We start from the raw sequence: 18,419 nt of genomic DNA, 5'->3' as shown, positions 1-18,419 counted from the left end.
TGTTCACGTTTTTGTTTGTTGCGGTTGCACCCGAGTCAAGAGCCGCATGGCTCACAGGGCTATACCTAATAAATGAAACTAAAAACTAAAATGAAGCTATACAGAGGCGTTATAGATTTGAAGCTTTCGTGACTGCAAGGATTCATATTCTTAGGTTGAGGCTTGTGTTGATTCCGAAACGTCGTGATTTTTTATTTTGTTTTATTTTACTTTTATTAATTAAAATGTTTTACCTACGCGACTTTACCGAAAAAAGACTAAGAATATAAAAGAGGTGTTATATATATAGTCCCTTCAAGGCGCAGTGTTGGTGACGAATTTGACGAATCTCTTGTAGTTATCGTCAGTGCTGCGTGTGTCAGTAGTCGTCAGCGCTGCGTGTGTCAGTAGTCGTCAGCGCTGCGTGTGTCAGTACTCGTCAGCGCTGCGTGTGTCAGTAGTCGTCAGCGCTGCGTGTGTCAGTACTCGTCAGTGCTGCGTGTGTCAGTACTCGTCAGTGCTGCGTGTGTCAGTAGTCGTCAGCGCTGCGTGTGTCAGTACTCGTCAGTGCTGCGTGTGTCAGTAGTCGTCAGTGCTGCGTGTGTCAGTAGTCGTCAGTGCTGCGTGTGTCAGTACTCGTCAGTGCTGCGTGTGTCAGTAGTCGTCAGTGCTGCGTGTGTCAGTAGTCGTCAGTGCTGCGTGTGTCAGTAGTTGTCAGTGCTGCGTGTGTCAGTAGTTGTCAGTGCTGCGTGTGTCAGTAGTCGTCAGTGCTGCGTGTGTCAGTAGTTGTCAGTGCTGCGTGTGTCAGTAGTTGTCAGTGCTGCGTGTGTCAGTTGTCGTCAGCGCTGCGTGTGTCAGTAGTCGTCAGTGCTGCGTGTGTCAGTAGTTGTCAGTGCTGCGTGTGTCAGTAGTTGTCAGTGCTGCGTGTGTCAGTAGTCGTCAGTGCTGCGTGTGTCAGTAGTCGTCAGTGCTGCGTGTGTCAGTAGTCGTCAGTGCTGCGTGTGTCAGTAGTTGTCAGCGCTGCGTGTGTCAGTAGTCGTCAGTGCTGCGTGTGTCAGTAGTCGTCAGTGCTGCGTGTGTCAGTAGTCGTTAGCGCTGCGTGTGTCAGTAGTCGTTAGCGCTGCGTGTGTCAGTAGTCGTCAGTGCTGCGTGTGTCAGTAGTCGTCAGTGCTGCGTGTGTCAGTAGTCGTCAGCGCTGCGTGTGTCAGTAGTTGTCAGCGCTGCGTGTGTCAGTAGTTGTCAGTGCTGCGTGTGTCAGTAGTCGTCAGTGCTGCGTGTGTCAGTAGTCGTCAGTGCTGCGTGTGTCAGTAGTCGTCAGTGCTGCGTGTGTCAGTAGTTGTCAGTGCTGCGTGTGTCAGTAGTCGTCAGTGCTGCGTGTGTCAGTAGTCGTCAGTGCTGCGTGTGTCAGTAGTTGTCAGTGCTACGTGTGTCAGTAGTCGTCAGTGCTGCGTGTGTCAGTAGTCGTCAGTGCTGCGTGTGTCAGTAGTCGTCAGTGCTGCGTGTGTCAGTAGTTGTCAGTGCTACGTGTGTCAGTAGTCGTCAGTGCTGCGTGTGTCAGTAGTTGTCAGTGCTGCGTGTGTCAGTAGTCGTCAGTGCTGCGTGTGCCAGTAGGTGTCAGTGCTGCGTGTGTCAGTAGTTGTCAGTGCTGCGTGTGTCACTAGTCGTCAGTGCTGCGTGTGTCACTAGTCGTCAGTGCTGCGTGTGTCAGTAGTCGTTAGCGCTGCGTGTGTCAGTAGTCGTCAGCGCTGCTTGTGTCAGTAGTCGTCAGTGCTGCGTGTGTCAGTAGTTGTCAGTGCTGCGTGTGTCAGTAGTTGTCAGTGCTGCGTGTGTCAGTAGTCGTTAGTGCTGCGTGTGTCAGTAGTCGTCAGCGCTGCGTGTGTCAGTAGTCGTCAGTGCTGCGTGTGTCAGTAGTTGTCAGTGCTGCGTGTGTCAGTAGTCGTCAGTGCTGCGTGTGTCAGTAGTCGTCAGCGCTGCGTGTGTCAGTAGTCGTCAGCGCTGCGTGTGTCAGTAGTCGTCAGTGCTGCGTGTGTCACTAGTCGTCAGTGCTGCGTGCGCACTACCGACAATGCAGCAGTAACACGAGATAATGTGTTTCACATCTTGCACAATATTATTTATACTATGCGGTTTTCAACCCCGGGGGGAGCAGTTATTTCATATTTGCAATCACGATCTGCACTACGTTAGTTACTCTAGGCATACACAATGTGATGTTTCAAGTTGCGTTCCTCTCTAACATTATTTTCATAATTGTTTAGCAAAATTACACGGCCTTTGTTATGTTCATATTCATCTCGAGCCGACCTTTTCCACCTTCGCTGGTTGTTGTTATCGGAGCACATACGCCAGTAAATCTAAGCCGGTCGACTTTCTTTGTATGTTCACGCCTCTGGCTCTGAATGTCGCTTCGGGACGATACCGTCACCGTGAACGGGGCCTTGGCCGGGAGCTCGCCTCCCTGGGTCGCTCCCCGCCCACGGTATAAGTGGTTTATCTTCTTCATGGAATCTCCGTGAAGCGCTGTGATATTTCTATGTAGGTTTCATCATTCCGATACGTTGTTTATAATTAATGCCTCAGCTTGTGGTCGCCTGGATGGCTGCATCGCATTCCACTGAAGACAGTGCTGTTTTCATAATGTACAAAAGCCCAGGTGCTGTTGTATAAATGTCATTTTTCTAGAGAAAATGTTGTTTACTACCGTAAACGGATTGCACAACATGTTGACTAATGAGTTGAGTTTTTTTATTGTCAGCACGCGGAAACGGTGTATTGTAGAAACCCCTTCTCTCACTCCAGCTTGCTCGTCTGTTTGGTTGCCCTGTAAACTGCCTATCATTACTATTAGTTTATACTTGTGCTCAAAGACTCATGGAGCTGTCTCCCTTTTGTAATCGACGAGATCACGTGTAGTTTGTGTCATGATGAGATAACTCTAATTTGCAAGGGCGACCGAGGTCACCAAAATTACAAAAGCAAAAAAAACGTAGCGACAGTACAACAATGAAGCGAATAGAAATCAGAGGAAAAAACAACCACGTGACAGAATACATGGAAAACAGTGGACAAACACGACGATTATTGAACAAAACGAATTACCAGTGTACAACATTTGGCTCTGACAAATACGTAAAAACAAACATGAATTGACATTTTAAAGTACAGGATCATCGTCAAAAGTAATAATAATGACAGCTTAAATAATACGTTTCATAAAATCTCAATGCGTTTTACATCAAAATCATTGTGGGGGTGAGAGGGAGGGTTATAAGAAGTGACTCCGAGTTAAAATATAAAATCCCTTCCAAAAGACAAATGTCTTCAGGCGGGAGGACCAGGAGATCTCCACCGAACCAGACTGCCTGACATCCTTGGGGAAAGAGTTCCACAGTCCAAGTGGTGCCACGGACGCGAAGGCGCACAGATCGCTGCCAATTGACGTTATCTTTGTTCTGGGGATGCAGAGGAGATACAAGTCTCCCGACCTTAGAGTTATTGTTGGAACGTCGGGGCTCAACAGCAGCAACTCTCCAATGTACGGAAGTCCGAGATCATGCAGGGCCTTAAATGTAAGGAGGAGGACGGCCTTGAATTATGTACGGAATTGAACCGGCAACCAGTGAAGTGATTTGTTCTGAACGAGTAGTTCGGGTCAAGACCCTAGCAGCTGCATTCCGATCGAACTGGAGTTCACAGAGTACCGGACTGGAGTTGACAAAGCACCTTACTGGAGTTCCCAGATCGCAAGGCGCTGTTGCAGTAGTCGATGCGTGAGAAAATAAAAGCATGAACCAATTTCTCGGCATCAGCGGCTGAAAGGATGGGACGTAACTGGGCAATGAACACAGTTTGAGGGAGTTTATTGCACTCGTTGTGTAAACAGACAAGGAGAGATAATTGGTTCTTTACCCTTCTATCTGGCAACAAAACTGACACCTTTTTACAAGGAGTCATGTTTGCATAGACCGCAATACCTGCAGTCATAATACAAACAAAAGAACATAACTCTGATAATGTGCACTGTCCTTAAAGTTGATTGATCCACACCCGAGACAGCTTTCCTTGAGCCTAGTCTCATATGGGTTGGACCAGATGACGCCAAAAGGCGCCTTTTGGCGTCATCTGGTCCAACCCATATGAGACTAGGCTCAAGGAAAGCTGTCTCGGGTGTGGATCAATCAACTTTAAGGACAGTGCACATTATCAGAGTTATGTTCTTTTGTTTGTATTATGACTGCAGGTATTGCGGTCTATGCAAACATGACTCCTTGTAAAAAGGTGTCAGTTTTGTTGCCAGATAGAAGGGTAAAGAACCAATTATCATATTTTGTACTGGCAAATGAGGTTCCCATAGTGCAGACAAGGAGACTCAATGAGCCATCCTGCCATGATTGGGGTATTTTATTCCCGTGTGAACACGAAATGCACATCTCCGCTCAGCATTGGAATCGGTTTAACCATGGAATTACTGCGGCTGCGCCAAAGTAGATTTGTGTTTACATTCTCAAAACGACACAATAAAATGTCATGTCCCATCTGACTGTCACTAGTGTAGTGAACTCCGATGGCGGTTGGCTACGTACGGTGCGAAATAAGTTTAACATGCATACATGTGTGTACCTGTGTGAGCACATGTATGTACACGTGTGCGTGTGTATGCCGATGTATGTGTGTGTGAAAGGTACTGTATGGATTTGTGTATACACACACACGTGCGTGTCCGTGTGTATGATGGGTATGTGTGCACGCACAGACACGTGTTTGTGATGACTATGTATGTAATGTATATGTGTGTGTGATTACTATGTGTGGTGAGTGTGTATAAATGGGCAAAAACAAAGATCCCCGTATAGCATTTACATATTGTTGGGGCAAGTGCTGTTCGCGAACACCTATGAAGGCCAACACGGCACACGAGGAGGTGGGTGACCAACACCACGCTCGACCGACTTTGTCTCCCGAGTGGCGATAATTACACATCGCATCAGGTACTCATTTGAGGCTGAGTCGACCTAGGAGAGGCCAGGACTGGTTCAAATAATCGTCACTGGAATTGATCTTAGGTCGCCGGGTTCGTTGCGCAACGCGCTAAGCACTGCGCCACCACTCTTCATATATAGATATATATGTGCATACACACACGTGTATGTCTGATGTGTTTCCACGCGACACGTGTCGCACCGGGAGTTCCTGGAGGCCGATTACAACTGTGCTCGGGGCGAACACTAACAGCACGAAAATATTCACTCAATCAGCGAGACGGGAAACAACACTCATCATTAAAATGCATGCGTGTACACGCACGCGTGTGTGTGATGACTGTGTGTGGTGAGTTCGTATATTACACGCACACACACAGTAAATACTCCACATGCACACATGCAGTAAATCCTCTACATGCACACACACATTAAATACTCTACATGCACACACGCATTAAATCCTCTACACGCAAACACGCAGTAAATACTCTACATGCACACACACAGTAAATACTCCACATGCACACACGCAGTAAATCCTCTACATGTACACACACAGTAAATCCTCTACATGCACACACACAGTAAATCCTCTACATGAAAACACACAGTAAATACTCTACATGCACACACACAGTAAATCCTCTACATGCACACACAGTAAATACTCTACATGCACACACACAGTAAATACTCTACATGCACACACAGTAAAAACTCTACATGCACACACACAGTAAATACGCTACATGCACACACACAGTAAATACTCTACATGCACACACGCAGTAAATACTCCACATGCACACACACAGTAAATATTCTACATGCACACACGCAGTAAATACTCTACATGCACACACGCAGTAAATACTCTACATACACACACAGTAAATACTCTACATGCACACACGCAGTAAATACTCTACATGCACACACACAGTAAATACTCTACATGCACACACGCAGTAAATACTCCACATGCACACACACTGTAAATACTCTACATGCGCATACGCAGTAAATACTCCACATGCACACACGCAGTGAATCCTCTACATGCACACACGCGGTAAATACTCCACATGCACACACAGTAAATACTCCACATGCACACACGCAGTAAATACTCTACATGCACACACGCAGTAAATACTCCACATGCACACACACAGTAAATACTCCACATGCACACACACAGTAAATACTCTACATGCACACGTGCAGTAAATACTCGACATGCACACACGCAGTAAATACTCTACATGCACACACACAGTAAATACTCTACATGCACACACACAGTAAATACTCTACATGCACACACGCAGTAAATACTCTACATGCACACACAGTAAATACTCTACATGCACACACACGCAGTAAATACTCCACATGCACACACGCAGTAAATACTCCACATGCACACACGCAGTAAATACTCCACATACACACACACAGTAAATACTCTACATGCACACACACAGTAAATACTCCACATACACACACGCAGTAAATACTCTACATGCACACACACAGTAAATACTCTACATGCACACACACAGTAAATACTCCACATACACACACACAGTAAATACTCTACATGCACACACACAGTAAATACTCTACATACACACACGCAGTAAATACTCTACATGCACACACGCAGTAAATACTCCACATGCACACACGCAGTAAATCCTCTACATACACACACGCAGTAAATACTCTACATGCACACACACAGTAAATACTCTACATGCACACACGCAGTAAATACTCTACATGCACACACGCAGTAAATACTCTACATGCCCACACGCAGTAAATACTCTACATGCACACACACAGTAAATACTCTACATGCACACACCCAGTAAATACTCTACATGCACACACACAGTAAATACTCTGCATGTGTAGTAATTACTCAGGAGGCTTGACGACGGGATCGGAGGCACACTTATTTATTAACACAACTTGTATACAGTTAGCGAGTATACACAGGACCTAAGGGGTAACGTCCCCTTACTCGGCTAACAGGGAGACACAACATCTAAGCCCCGCTAACCTAAGCCCAAGTCCTCCACTAGGGAGCTAGGGGAGGCTACCTGTCCCAGCCCTGGTCAAGCTGGGATCCGACCCCCTGAGTTCCCAGACCTGCTCGTCAGTCTGGGCTCTCGGGGCCACGCCACCGGCTTGCCCTGGTCGGCCCTTATAAGGACAGCGAGCCAGGGGAGCTCCGGGGCCTATTCTAGCTGGTCTTCACTCTTCGCTGGTTAAAGCTGATACCTCGACCTCGAGCCCTCCGGCTCACCCCCTCTTATAGTCCGCGGCCCCCCCGGGAGGGGCCCGTGGGGGATGCAGGTGCGGACGTCGGTGTGGCCACCTCCTATGTGTACGGCCCTAACCACGCCCCTTGTGTTTGTTTGCCATCCGCTCCCATACACAATTACACCTCTACATCACCCCCCCCTGTACAGCTCGCAGCCGTCCCCGGCTGCAACAAAACCAGAATAAAGGTGCATGCCTCCCCAAAACCGTGTGTGCCTCGCGTAAATTTAACAAGAACGATAACAGTCATAACAACAACAACAACAGGAACAGGTAGAAGAAGAAAGAGAAAAAAAAATAACCCGGCGCACCCTCCCGAATAAATACCCCATTCCGCAAACCCAACATATATACATGCGCTCCGGATGTCCCTCCCCCACTGTCCGCAAGGGCCCCCCAACGGCCGACCTCACAATAGTCTGCGCGTTTTGGCGCGCGTTCTCGCGGCGGGCCCGTCACAAGGGCTCGACCCGGCACGCTCAGTGGTGGTTGGTGACGGTCCGGGTGCAAGAGAGTCTGGCGTCGCTGCCGAGTGACCCCCGACCCCTCCGGGAGGGGTTGGCGGGCGTGGACCCGTCACTCCTGTTGCCTCTGGAGATGGAACAGTTGATGTCATGTTAGGCGAGAGCAGCGACGTCGGGGAGTCGGCGGACCCCTCACACGTTTGGCCATGCGTGTGTGTGTGTGAACCACGGGCCGGCGCAATGAACGGTTTCAACCTTGAGGGGTGCACGTACCACCGACGCCTCCCCCATTTGACGCGAACACATTGCGGCCGTAAGACCTGTACGACCTCCACTGGCCCCCGCCACGGCCGTACCAACTTTGACGAGGTTGCCAGTGGCACCTGGGGACAGTGCAACCATGCCCTGTCCCCTGGTTTCCATTTGAACACATGTACCCGCCCCAGCCGAAGCCTCTCGTTCGCCTTCTGGCGGAGTTCAGAATTTTGCACGGCCGCTTCCCGCGCCTCAGACAATTTGCTGATGTTAAATTTAACGTGTTCGGACAAGGTAGACTTCGCCTGAGGCGCCGCGAGCTTCAGCTGGGTCATCACAGGGGGGTTAGCCTCGCGGCCATACATTAAAAAGAAAGGGGAAAATCCGGTGGCCGCATGGGGAGCCATCCTGTAGGCCTGCAACACACCGGCTATGCGAAGGTCCCAATCTGTCTGGGATTCGGACACCTGTTGGGACAGCATAGACGTGATGGTCCGATGTAGCCGTTCCACCATCCCGTCAGTTTGAGGGTGATACGGGGAGGTCCGAATTTTCTCCGTACCCAAGAGGTCGCACACCTCGCGGAGGAGTTTTCCCGAAAAATTCTTACCCTGGTCAGTAAGCAGCCGTTCCGGAGCACCTTTGTCGAGGACATAGCCCTGGACAAAGGCCTCCGCGATGGCTGCTGCCGACTGGTTGGCCAGGGGCCAGGCCATAGGCCATCTCGTGAAGTATTCGACCCCTGTCAATAAATACCTATTCCCCCTGGGTGTAGCGGGAAATGGCCCGAGTATGTCTAGCGCAACGAGCTCGTTAACCCGGGAAACCTTTATGGACTGCAGCGGAGGGTTGGACCCCCTAGCTGGTGGCTTTCGCTGCGCGCATTGCGTGCACGACCCCAGGAGATCCCCCACGTCCTTTGCCATGCCCGGCCAGAAGAAATCGAGCTGGAGCGTGGCAAAGGTCTTGTGAACCCCCAAGTGCAGAAGCCGCTCATGAACAGCCCATACCACCTTACCCCTCAATGCTGCAGGCACCACGAGCTGCTGGCGGCGGGTTTTTCCGTCCCAGTGCATCAAAAGACCCTGGAACAACCCCCACGAGTCAATGTTCGCCACCCCCTGCCCAACCCCCCCTGCGCGACGGCGCAGAGCGAGGAGGGAGGTGTCCTCCATTTGGAGGCGTCCCCATTCCGCGACCGACAACCCCAGCAACGAATCCCTCCCTTCTTGCTCGATAGGACCCGAAGCCAAAGGCGCATCGGCGGCGGCCACGAGGACCGAATCGGTGGTGACGTTCGGGGGCCTACAACGCCCCGAACCCAGGAGGCAAGCGCACTCCGAAGTGGGTGGCAACCGTGACAGGGCGTCAGCGTTCGTGTGGCGGACGCCCTTACGATATGTGGTGACAAAGTCGTAGTCCTGGAGAATCTCCAACCATCGAGACAACTGGCCCGATGGTTGTTGAACCCGCAGAGCGTACTGTAGGGCCGCATGATCTGTACGGACGGTGAAACGCCGACCGTACAGATATGGGCGGTACTGCTGAATGAAATAAACAATTGCCAATAATTCCCGACGGGTAACGCAGTACCGTTGTTCCGCTGGAGACAGTACCCGACTACCGTAAGCCACCACATGCTCTACGCCCCCAATGAGTTGGGACAGCACGCCCCCGATGCCCGTGTTACTTGCATCTGTATCGAGCAAGAAGGGTTGTGAGAAGTCGGGGTAATTCAATGGCGGAGCCCCCACCAGGGCATTCCGGAGGGCGTGAAAAGCAGCCTCCTCCTCCAGCCCCCAATGAAACCTGACTCCCTTGGACGTCAAGGCATGCAATGGTTTCGCGATCGTAGCGAAGTCAGCCACAAACCGTCGATAGTACGACGCGAACCCAATGAAACTCCTGACCTCTCCCACCGAGGTGGGAGTCGGCCAGGAGCTGACGCATTCCGTTTTGGCGGGATCAGTGGATATCCCCGAGCGCCCAACAATGTGACCCAAATACCGCACCGATTCGCGGAGCAAATGGCACTTCTGCGGTTTAAATTTTAAATTGGCAGCCCGCATTTTGAGAAAAACAGCACGCAGCCTCTGGAGGTGTTCCTCGAAGGATTTGCTAAAGACGATGACATCGTCCAAGTAAATTAAACACGAATCCCATTGTAAGCCTGCCAAGACCAGTTCCATTAACCGCTGAAAAGTTGCCGGCGCAGAATGTAAGCCCATCGGCAAGCGGTTAAATTGGAAGAGACCTTGCGGTGTCCGAAAAGCAGTTTTAGGTTTTGATTCGTCATCCAGAGGAAGCTGCCAGAATCCAGATAGTAAATCGAGGGTGGAAAAGAATCGCGCCCCCGCCAAGGCATCGAGCGACTCATCCATTCGAGGAAGCGGGTACGCATCTGCCACAGAAATTTTGTTCAATCGCCGAAAGTCGACACAAAACCGCAGTGAGCCGTCGTGTTTTTTCACCAAAACGATCGGTGCGCCCCACGGGCTGTTGGAAGGGGAAATGATATCGGCGGCTAGCATGTCATCAACAGCCGATTTGACATGATCCTTTTCGGCGGGACTGAGCCGAAAGGGATTTTGGCGGATTGGCGCGCTGTCACCCGTGTCAATATGGTGTCGCAGCAATTTAGTACAACCAATATCAAATTTGTGTTTACTAAAAACGTCGGCAAATTCTTTCAGGAGAACTCGCAGCTGCGCACGCTGCGTGTCGGACAGATCCACAGATCCCGCGCAAAGTGCATCCAGCCATCCGTCATCACAGTCCGAATGCGGTCGCGACGGAGGATCGGTGGTTACCTGACCCACGAGTGGTTCCTCATAGGGCGCCGGCGTTGCATGTGCAAGCACGGTCCCTTGAGGAACCACGGCCGTTCGCGATCCTACATTAAGGACTGCAATGAAGGGGTCCCCATCCCCTTTCACCATGGTCTGAGCCGCTAGCAAATCGGGTCCATTGACCCCGGCCCGAGATGGTCCCAACAAGACCCCCCGATCCGCAACCCCTTTAGCAAACGGCCGACGCAACCTAAGAGGGACGAGCATCTGAGCCCCCGGGGGTACGCGCACAGTTTTTGTCACGAGCGCCTGCACGGTGGCAAACGCCCGACGCTCCGTGGTGGGGGAAGACAAAAATGTAACACGTCGGCCCGATGGGAGCTCGATGCACCCCTGGTCAATCAAGATACGGATGGGCATTTTGGCCAAGAAATCCGTCCCCAACAGGCACGGAACAGCGAGTGAGGAGGAAACCAAAACAGGCCCGGATAATTTAATGTCTCCAATGCAAATTTTGGCGCGGATTTGCCCAATAATGCCCAGCGAGCCCCCGTTAGCAGCATAGCATGGCACGTCAACAGGGAGCAAGGGACGACTTTGAACGGGAAGGATGTTATAAATCAAATCAGATATAATGGTCGCCGATGCCCCTGTGTCAATTAAAATCCGCACCTCTACCCCATCAATATGACCGACCACAACCGATGATCCCGCCGACGCAGCAACGACACGATGGGCGAGCTCCGACCACTGACCCGGTTGGAGCGCTCGCCGCATTTCAGAACAATCGCGCGCGATGGGCGGCGATTTTCGAACCCTGTTCAGTTGAGCGCGTGAGTGTGTGTCGGATGTGTGCATGGGCCAAACGTGTGAGGTGCCACGACTCGCCGTATTTCTCTGCTGGAGCTTGGGTGGAGACGGCGTGGCGTCCTGACGAGGTGTCGCTCCGCGCTGACGGGGAGCCCGGCATCCTGACGCAACGTGGCCTTGCAGGCCACAGTTGTAGCAGCGTGTGAGCGCCCCAGATGGCCTGGGCTGCTCCTGGCGGCTCGGTCCATTCCGAGCCTGCGGTGCCGCCGATCTCCATTCCCCCCGCCGCTCCACCCCGCAGACCTCCTCTGATGGGAGGGCGGTGGCCGCCATGGCATGGCCGGCCACCCCCTTGGCAGCCTTGCGACGCAGGGACCGCAAGCCCCCGTGGATGTGGCGCGCGACCAGCAGGGACGACATCTCTCCGTCGTCTTGAGCCAAGACGGCGATGTCCAGCTCATCGGCGAGTAGCAGCAGCTTTTCAGCCACCATGGCGTCCACTCCCTCCTCGTCCATCCGCGGGAAAGCTGCCTTTGCCAGGGCCAGGAGAGCCGTTCGGAAGGCCAGGGGCGATTCGTTGGCGCCCCGATGCCGATCGTGGAACAGCTGCCTGCAGTCCGAAGGCGGCCCATAGACGGCTGACAGCAGCTGCAGCGCCAGGTGCAGCGTGGCGCGCTTTTCCTTAGGCGCCGAGGTGAGGGTAGCCAGGGCGTCGTCGTCCAGCATCGCCGGCAGCGCGCATAGTGCCTCGGCGTCCGTCCAGTTCGCCATCTCTTGATGAGCGATGAACCGCCTTTTGAAGCCGCCCCAATCTCCAGCCGCTCCCACGAACTCCTTGAGAGGCGGCAGTCGCTGTTGTAAGGCGACGTCCGTGGCTGCGGATCTCGCTCCCTCGTTCCCAGCCGACGTTACAGTGTGGGCGGGCTGTGAGCATGGCATCGCCGGTCGCTCCGTTGTTGACGCGCTGGCCGGCGTTGATGATGTCACGGCTCGTGCTTGGCCCTCAGCAGTCACCTGACGCAGGCCGGCCCCGCCCTCTGCTCGCACTGTAGTGATGGCGGGAAATTTAACCGCGAGCCGCGTCGGGGTGGCGGGAAATGCCGGCGTGCGTCGGCTGCTGCCGTCTTCCCGCGCAGCCCCTCCAGCTCCCAGCCGCGTGATCTCCTCCAACACGGCGGCCGCGGCGTAGAGCAGCTCCGCCAGGCGGGAGTGAGCCAGCCGAAGTCCCTCGGCCGACGCATCCCCCCCCTCCTGTCGTAGCGGCGCGGGTGTACTCGGCCCCGGCTGCTCCGATCCGACCTCGGCCATCTCTGGTGGTGATTCGGCCGCGGTGTCCTCCTTCTCCGACTCCCTGGTACGTGTCGTCCCTCGTGTGTCCATCTTTGGACGTTTTACTTCTGACACCAGATGTAGTAATTACTCAGGAGGCTTGACGACGGGATCGGAGGCACACTTATTTATTAACACAACTTGTATACAGTTAGCGAGTATACACAGGACCTAAGGGGTAACGTCCCCTTACTCGGCTAACAGGGAGACACAACATCTAAGCCCCGCTAACCTAAGCCCAAGTCCTCCACTAGGGAGCTAGGGGAGGCTACCTGTCCCAGCCCTGGTCAAGCTGGGATCCGACCCCCTGAGTTCCCAGACCTGCTCGTCAGTCTGGGCTCTCGGGGCCACGCCACCGGCTTGCCCTGGTCGGCCCTTATAAGGACAGCGAGCCAGGGGAGCTCCGGGGCCTATTCTAGCTGGTCTTCACTCTTCGCTGGTTAAAGCTGATACCTCGACCTCGAGCCCTCCGGCTCACCCCCTCTTATAGTCCGCGGCCCCCCCGGGAGGGGCCCGTGGGGGATGCAGGTGCGGACGTCGGTGTGGCCACCTCCTATGTGTACGGCCCTAACCACGCCCCTTGTGTTTGTTTGCCATCCGCTCCCATACACAATTACACCTCTACACATGCACACACACGCAGTAAATACTCTACATGCCCACACGCAGTAAATACTCTGCATGCACACACACGCAGTAAATACTCTACATGCACACACACAGTAAATACTCTACATGCACACACACAGTAAATACTCTACATGCACACACGCAGTAAATACTCTACATGCACACACGCAGTAAATACTCCACATGCACACACGCAGTAAATACTCTACATGCACACACGCAGTAAATACTCTACATGCACACACACAGTAAATACTCTACATGCACACACGCAGTAAATACTCTACATGCACACACGCAGTAAATACTCTACATGCACATGCACGGCATCGCGGGCAGGTGGTGCAGCGGCGAAGCAAGCGGCTCGGAGCTGAAGGCTGCGAGTTAAACTCCTGGTTGGGAGTGGAGCGGAATGACTCAGCCCATAAATCCCTGCAGGATCGATAAAATCAGTACTAACACCTTGTGGGGGTGTCAACAGTGGTTGCCCTCTGGATAGACTCGCCCCCGACACAGGAATGTCGAATTTCCACCACTGGCACTGCAGGGCTGTAAACAGGAGACAGCTTATTTAACCCGCAGGGATAAATATTTGACGTTGACCCATACACTGCAGTAAATACATATACGCGTACCTACACGCGTACTCACACATACGTGCAAAAATAAACTCGTACGGACACGGCTAAATACATGCATACGAATAAACACAACACATATATATACAAAGTTCCTCCGCATAGCCTCCAAAACAGTCAGGGAAAGTGCTGTTAGTGAGCGCCTGTTAATTTCGGGGGCGGGGGGGGGGGTGCGGGGTAAATGGCCAGAACCACGCTTGGCCGCCTTTGTCTCCCCAGTACAAAAATAAAGTCGGGTCGACGGGTTCGTAGCGCTCACCATTGCACGACCGCTGCCCACAGACACACGCACACTCGAGCAACGTGCACGCGCACGAGCAACGTGCACGCGCACGTGTCGCCAGATCCGCTTGCCCGTGCCAAGAAGGGAAGCGCAGGTCGCGGCAATCATCGCCTGTAAGCTACACCAGGCGGACGGGGCGGGGAGCGGGGTAACACGGAGCCCCCCCCCCCCCCGGGTGCTGTGATAGTTTACACCGACAGCGTAGCGAATGGCGCTGATGTGTAAAACACAGAGACGCGTCTTGGCGATCATTCATCATCCTGCGAGAGCCACGTCAACACACACAGACACACGCATACATACACACGGACACGCACACACACGGACACGCACACACACGGACACGCACACACACACGGACACGCATACACACACACGGACACACACACACACGGACACGCACACACACACACGCATACACAGACACGCAGACACACACACACGGACACGCACACACACGGACAAGCAGAAACACGCAGACACACACAGACACACACGGACACGCACACATAGATACGCACACACACAGACACGCAGACACACACGCAGGCACACACAGAGACACGCAGACACAGCCACGCGCGCAGAGCCCCCCCCCCGCGACCCCCACCTGCCACCTCCGCTCACCTTACCCCGCTCACCGAGTCTCTAGCTCAGCTCTCACGATCATAAGCTATCTCAGTGTCATCAGCGGTATCGTCATCAGCAGACGCAGCAGCTTGAGCCGCATTAATAATGTAATTATCGTCATCATCGCAATCACCATCAGCATTCTCATGGTCTCAGCCCAATCACCAATGACTGCACACAAAAAGAACATCATTACATTTGGTAATGGTTTTGACAAACTCCAGCTCTGAGAATGAAAGCTCGGTTTGATTGGCATGAGTTTCATTTCATTGTTTCATTTATTTGGTATAGCCCTGTGAGCCATTCGGCTCTTGAATCGGGTGCAACCGCAACAAACAAAAACATGAACAAGAAAACATCTTAAAGTGACTATGCGCAAACAGAAAAATCTAGATGATAGTATACTGAGCATATACTGTACTATGTATATATTTCGTGATTTACTCACCTTCCCGAAACTTTGCAGTAGCTCTGTGACCCGTCCGACTGAACAGGAAGCCTCCAGAGGCCTCGTGTTCACTTCCGATTAGCACGGTTGGCTACTGTAGGGTGCGACAAAAGTTGAACATACTATACATACATCTGTGAAAAAGAGCTTCATAGCTCATCGGATTTCTCCAGGATAAAGAAATATTATGATTAGCACTGCCCGCGCATTTGCATGGGGTGGGGCATTACGTCACCTCGCACCAACCCGGCTCCGCGATGAGCGCGGTGACGTCCCCACGGAGCACTTTCCCGCCTGTCCGCGCGACAGCCAAACCTGTTCTCTATTGTATGATATATGCACGTGTCTATGTATAGCAAATGTACATATATAGCTTAGCCTACTAACTAGGTTCGATTCCCAGTCACGGCTAACGTCAGCGGCGCGTGATATCCAAACCACATGGGGGGAGGCGACTTCATCCAGCAGTGGATTGACAAAAACGATTTAGGAGGGTAAAAAAAAACAGACCAAAAATAAATTCCATATAATATAAATAAATATTTCCCATGTTTGTGTATTGTTGATTTCCTTTAATGGCTCGCCCGGGGCAACATGCTTGCGTCGCGACGCAGCAACCAAGCGGCCGTGTAGAGGCGGCACGGGGAACATCGCGCGTAATGAGAGACACGTGTGGGGGCTCGAGGGCCCCGCAGAGTCCCGCGGAACCCCCCCGAGCCCCGCGGCGAAAGGAGCCTGGAGCACAAGCACCTGGAGTGGCTCAGAGACAGATGGGGATGGGTGGTAATGGTCAGGGCCTTGTTGCGGGCAAGTGCAGCGGGAAAGAGACACGCACGCCTGGGCGCTGGCAGCGATGAACAGACACGTGCAGCGATGAACATACTCATCTCTGCCCTCGCTCAAAAACCCCATGTAGGCTCAACAGACTTTTGGGGCACCGATGAAGGCCGAGGTGGCACATGAGGGGGTGGCTCGCCGCCTTTAGCTCTCGAGTGGCGATATTTACACATCGCACCGTTGTACTCATTTGAAGCTGGATTAGCAGCGCAGCGCGCTAACCGCTAAATTACCACTCCCCATACCCTCACTCTTTCATGCAACTACATATCCACGCACCCACCGATACACCAACTTGTCCACCTACTCCCCCGCTCACTCAACCACCTACATCACCACTCATTTAAAATCATACCAATTTCCCAAAACACCCACCCTAATCCACACCCACACGCAACCACCCACCCACACTCACTTCCACACCCCCACCCAGTCACCCACCCCACTCACCCCACCCTCCGTCTGCTTTCCTCGAAAACGCAAAGCGCCAATAATAAATATCAGGCAGCGCACATCGACGTCTCGAGTACGTGGAGTCCCGTTTTCCTCGATAGACCCCGTGTTCCTCCCGAGGCCTCGTGTTCCTCTAGAGGCCTCGTGTTCCTCGAGGCAGCCTCGAGTCGCGGAATATTTGAGCACAGTCCGGGCCACTGAGGGGTGTAATGTTACTGACGCTGAGCTTCTTGTTTGTGGGAGGAAAGCCCATTTCCTGAGTGGTGTAACGGGTAATGTAAGCGCGCCGTGTCAGAGGCAATCGCGCTCATCGCTTGTGCCAAAGTGGCGCAGTGCTTCGTGCAGCGGTTAGTGGACTGCGCTGCGAGCTCAGCGACCTGAGTTCGAGTCTAGACCATGCCATGGATTATTTGGTCAAACAACCCATCGCGTGGGAAGGAGATTTTCCATCCAGCAGTGACTTGACAAGGGGCTGGGAATTGTTATTTACTTGTATGATTATAAATTATAGAGGGTGATCCATTTAGAGATATCCCACTGGTTTGTAGGCGTCTATGACCTTAGCTTACACACGATTGAATGCTGTGAGAAAATCCTATCAGTGGTGTTGAGACAAAACATTCGAAGAGAGTGTTAATTATGAAACATGTCGACAGCGTTGACATCGGTGTAAAGGCTTGAATTAAAATGTAGTCTCCTCTATTCTCCCTGTTATTTTCGCACCTCTGATAACACAGTTGGCTACGTACGGTGCGAAAGAAGTTCAACATACTTACATGCATTTCCATGGAGTATCTATATAAGGATCACCCTCACCTACAAATATAATACAATTCATAATGACACCCCGCACCTTGTCAACCTAAGGCTGCACGAAGGCCGCCTCCTCCTCACGCCGCGCCGGTCTCATGAGTCGTTTAATCGCCGTGCGTCGCGGTGGTGTTGGTGGAGGTGGGGAGCCCCGCGATCAGGTTGATCCGTGTCCAGGCAGGAATCGAACTCATGTGGCTGGGAGCACAAACGCAGTGCGCTAATCACTGCGCCACCGCTCCCCCATGTGCGGAGTGCGGAAGTGTTCTTTATACAGAGTCTGGACCACGCGTGTAAGCATGCTGCGCGTAATTGTTGTTGAAATTGAATTGAACATCGCCTAATTGTAATCTGAGATTGCCTTGATGGTAATGCTTTCTCCCTTGAGGTCAGAACAATTTGTAATTACCACACAAATGAGCTGTGATTACACATCTAATGACTTCTCCTGCCAATATAGACTGTACGCTGTACGCTGCGTGTCACCATCAGCACAGAGAGTAACAGCGGCCTACATGATCTCTCCGCGGCTGGATTAAGGCCTCCCAATTGGTCGCCACCTCTCACTGTCTCGCGATACCACGATCCAGTTCACTCCGGCACATGAACTGATGTCGTCCTCTCGGGCATGTTCTCTCCTTGGCTGCCATTGCCTCACCCGGCCACAGTTATTCCCTCCCTTCTCTATGCTTGCGAAACCTGGACCCCTTTAAAGGAGCGTGTGCGCAGGTTTGCAACAATCCGGGTG

Source organism: Lampetra fluviatilis, chromosome 2 (genome assembly GCF_964198595.1).
Source record: "Lampetra fluviatilis chromosome 2, kcLamFluv1.1, whole genome shotgun sequence".
Taxonomy (NCBI): Eukaryota; Metazoa; Chordata; class Hyperoartia; order Petromyzontiformes; family Petromyzontidae; genus Lampetra; species Lampetra fluviatilis.
This window is presented reverse-complemented; position numbering follows the sequence as displayed.